Genomic DNA, 4,904 nt, shown 5'->3' on the forward strand with positions numbered 1-4,904 from the left:
CAGTGTATTACATGTAGTTTTGTCCAGTTTAGTTTTAAGTGGCTCAAGCAGTGGATCTCCTGAAACCACCTTTGGAACAGTGCTTTACACAGCATTGAATCTTACTGTTGGAAAATTGTTCTGCGCTCTTCAGCTTACATGTTCCTTCTTATTTAAGGTAAGAGTTCTGCAAGTAGAGAATAAACTGTTTGGAGAGGAGAAGCTGATATTTGTCAAGATAAGTCAACTTTTTTTTAGTAGAATCTCCTCCATGAAAGCCCAGATGCCCTTGAAAATTAAAGGCTAGAAATTACACACCTTATTCTGGATGCCATCCATTCCCAGACTTCAAAAATTAGTATGTCTAACAGGTAAATATATATAGGTCTATAGGTAAATATAAAGCAAAATATAATTGAAGCAAATAAATTATTTAAATCAATAATAAGACCTCCCCACACATAAAACTGAAAAAAAATCCAACAAAAAAACCAATTCAGCATCTGAACAGGATAGACACAACTGTAACTCTGCAAACACCTTATAAGCAGAAAAGGTCTTAGGATGGTGTTTCAAAAACAAGCAGAGACAAAATGAATGGGATTTTGCAAGAAAGTCAGTTCAACACTGTAGGAACCATTAAAGTAAAAATTAGATTGCCTGCTGGCTTGCGGTCTGATGGGGAAAGTCCCTCAATAGCAGATGATTTGTAAGCACACATTCTTATTTCAAACAGTGGGTTGCCTGTTCCCTGCTGTTTGAAGTGAGTTTAATATTCACAGACGCATCTAGAAGCTATTTCCTCTGACCAAAGTGGTGGGATTTGTTTAGTGCTCCTGCACCATGTGATGGGACTGCTTTGTGCTGTGGACCCTGCTTTCAAACATATTATCAGTACTTGAGCATCAGCAGGCCAGGTTAGTGTTTCAATTGAACATCTTCCCAAAGAAAATTAGAGAACTGAGGGTGGGGGGTTGGGCTTGGATTGTAGCCTTCTGGGACTCTTTTTTCAAAACCTTATAGATTCTTGGATGCAACTAGGGTTTGCAGGAACTCTGTGGCTTACATAGTTTTCTTACGAAGACAGACATAGCCTTACTGCCTATGGTCATTTTAGAGATCTCATGTCACATTTATGAAAGCAAAGGTCTTAACGCTGATGTCCTGGCCCAAAATCAGTGTGGGTAAAAGTATTCTGTCCTCTCAAATTCCCCACTTGTTTCCAAAAAGAAAAGGTGTTCTTAATTTCCTGTCCAAAAACATGTAGTGCAGCTTTGCTGTAGAGCATTAAACAGCTGCTCTGTCATTCCCTTACCCTCCCCCCATATATAATATGCATTGCAGTGAGTCAGTTTATGCCAGTTTAGAACCTGCTAGGGTGAAAAATGCCATGTACATGTGAAATTAATTTTCTACATAATCTTCTTTTGTTGTTTTGTTTGTTTGTTTTTGTTTGTTGCTTGGGGTTATTTGTGGGGGTTTTTGTGGTTTTGTTTTTGGTTTGGGTTTTTTTTTTTGCCAGAAAATAGATCTTCTTTTAATTCTTTCATACACTTTAATTGCTATAATTGCTATTTTATTTCTTGCACATATTTATCAAGTAGTCATCCACACTGTCTGGTGTGACAACCTTGTTAATATTGCATAAAAATCACCTGATCAAATTGCTTAAGATTTTTATTGGAGTAACACGAACGAGACAGCAATCATTCTAGTACAGATTGTGTGAAAATGGTGTGTTGATATACCCTGTTTAAAAGATATTTTGTTGACATTGAACAATTTATTTAAACAATCATTTAATATGGAGGAGCAAATTTAGTGATGAGGCGTTAAAACTCACTGTTTTAAAGTGTTGCTTCCAGCTCAAAATAATGGAACTCCTTAGTGTGCTTAGTTTGAAGACACATTAGAAAGTTGAACATAAGTAATTAAGTGTTGAAGGAAGTCCACCTGAAAATTATTTTAAATAATCCCTGATTCTGTCATCTATTGGTAGATTTCCCTTTTAAATATAATTTGAAAATGTTTTATAAAAGAAATATTTATTTATATTTTAATCTGTTCATTGATTTTTTAACTTTTCCTTTCCTGCTTCCCTTCCCTTCCCTTCTGCTGCAAGAGACCACATTCTCTAGGATACATGGATTGCTTGTGTTGTTCTAGTTGGACTGGTCTTTTGCACCTCTCTAAATTTCAGGCACAGTAACTGAAGAAATGATAGTGTATGTCTGTGTGAAACTCACCACTCCCTATGACCATTGCTCCCTTAAAAGAGAGGGGAGAAAACAGATTAGCTGGGATTTGTAGACTGGGAATCCCTAGTCTGGAACTCATAGACAATTATGACCAGAGAGGTTTACTTTCTACATTACACAGGCCATAAAACTTCTTCTAGTCTTCCATACAATGCAGAAAAGAAATGCTTACCTGTAGCCAAAATGAACATTATTGAGCTCAGTAACACATGCATTCCTTTCTGCTAGTGCACAGAGTCTGCATTTCTGCATGCGCCTTGTCTCTTACAGGCCATTCATGGCAGAGTAATTTGATTCTGGTCTGTCACACAAGGTTGAGAAGCAACCTGAATATACAAATGCAGTCTTCATTATTGATAAGACTTGGAGAAGCATTAGATAATGTGTTAACTTAATGTATTTATTGGAGGTGCCTTCAGATGGATGATGACTGCAGATGGATGGAGGACTGCAGAGCACTCAGCAAATCAACACAAATTTCTGTGTTTACTTTTGCGCGTGCATGAAAGTCACAATGAGTCAGCTGCAACATAAACTGTTGACACAGCAGCTCTTCAACACAGTTTGCTATTCAGAAAGTGTAATATTTGAAGGCATTCAAGAAAATTTAAAATAGTTTCTTTATGCAATCTGTGCAGCCTATGTGTACTTAAAAAACAAAAACCAAAACAATTTCAGACTAAGAACTTTGATGACACAACTTTTTTCACTCTATGTATAAAAACCCCAGGATACTTTTTCATACAAGCTATCCCAAACCTACCCCTTCCAAGCAAATAAAATGATGCTCCTAACCCTGAACTGCATCCCCCAAAGGCTCGGCCTTCTAATGAAATCAATTAAAGCAAAGTCAGGCCCCAATGACAGTCAAGGGTAATAATATTCACCAGATAGGTACTATGTTCCTAACAGTCATAATGTAATTGCCATAGCTGGGACAATTAAAGATGATTGATTCTGCATGATAGATTGAGTCATGAATCATAGTAAATGGTACAAAATCTTACTGAAGAAAGTAAACATTAAAAGCCTTGTGGTACTTAGTGATGTATCACAAAATACCTCAAACTTGAGATAAGGTGATCCAATGCTTTGGATGTGATGGTAGAGCAAGATAGCTTCCTCAGTGACTGTACTCAGGAGAAAAGGGTTTGCAGCATATGGATCTGGGCAATAGAAGAACCACTGGTTTTCTAGAGCTAACATTAAAACTGGGTACGATGAGGCATAACTGGGACCTTGTTGAACACAGCCTCCATACCATGTCATATCTGTGCCAGATGTGTTATGCTACAGTTTTCAGCCAGGAAAAAAAAAAAAAAAAAAAAAAAAAAAAAGCTCTAGGCCAGATTCTCTGGAGAAGCTCTGAGCTTTTTTCTGGTCTTGACCTTCACAGCCTTTTCAGGCCTTCTGCAAGATGTTTTACACTGCAAGCTCAGACATTATGTATTTTTCCTGGAATGGCTCCCATTTCACTTATCATTTTTAATGTTGTTGTCCCAGTTACTAAGTAACACAAAGTTGTGATACACATCCTTCCCTTTAAATGCTATTCCTCTGTTACACTTGATATTTTATAGCACCCAGTCAATTCATTTAGGTACATAGAAGGATCAGAGAAACAACATCTGTTATTGGCTGAAATACTGAAGTGCTTTAATTTCAACAAGCTGTAGCTCCATTCAGTGTAGTGTGCTTATTTGTAAGTCAGTGTTCCAGTCAGACTTCTGTGCTAAATAAGAGTATTATTAAAGCAAAAGAGTCTATTTTGGAGATATTAAACCTATCATGAACTAAATAAATTCCACAGAGGGTGAGAACTTTTCAGAACTGATGTGGCCAGATCCTGTTTCAGCTGATGGAAATATGAGCAGCTTCTTGACGTTTAAAGCAGTGAAATATTTTGTCCCTTGATTCAGAGTTATAGATACCCGCATTTGTAATACTTATATTAGTCTTGCATAGCTCAGCTTTGAGTCACCAGTCAACTCATTATCATTACGCATTTATTGTTGAAGTGTTGCTTGCTCTGCACTCTACAAGAACGACTCCCTCAAGAGAAAATTTAATTCCCACAGAGGTATCTTTGGAGGCATTTATAAACTTGGAGTAACTCCTGCATACTTGTCCTTTTATCTCTTTTCTCAAGTGGCACAGAAGTAGCAATGGGAATATCTAATATGCTAAGAAGTGTGCTGTCAGATCCTCACATTATCACCCTCTTCCACCATTCTGTCTTTGTTAAGGGAGGGTAGTTAGATCTTCTCATGGCTGGTAATTAAAGCCAGATCTCATACACCTAAACACTTTGGGAAAGAAGATTAATGATGAGCTCTCTGTTTCTGTGTCTCGTAAGGGTGGGGAAATCATAACGAGGAGGAGGAATGTGGAGTAAAGAAATGTGTTCTGCACGGTAATTGGAGAAAATGGCAAACACACAACTTCTAGGGAGTGAGGAAATTAGTTGAATGGCTTTCCAAATCATAATCTTCCTCTTTTTTGGGTGAAGTTTGCTTGCAGTACATTTCCCATGCCTTCGTCTTGAGTGCACTGTGAAGGATTGTGATCGTTTTCTTCCCACTGTGAAGTGTGAATAGAAGAGTGTAAGCAGCAGCCACCTGGTATGACAGAGCATGGCTCAGCTGTGACTGATGAGCTGTGACTGAG

Source organism: Apus apus, chromosome 2, assembly GCF_020740795.1.
Source record: "Apus apus isolate bApuApu2 chromosome 2, bApuApu2.pri.cur, whole genome shotgun sequence".
NCBI lineage: Eukaryota > Metazoa > Chordata > Aves > Apodiformes > Apodidae > Apus > Apus apus.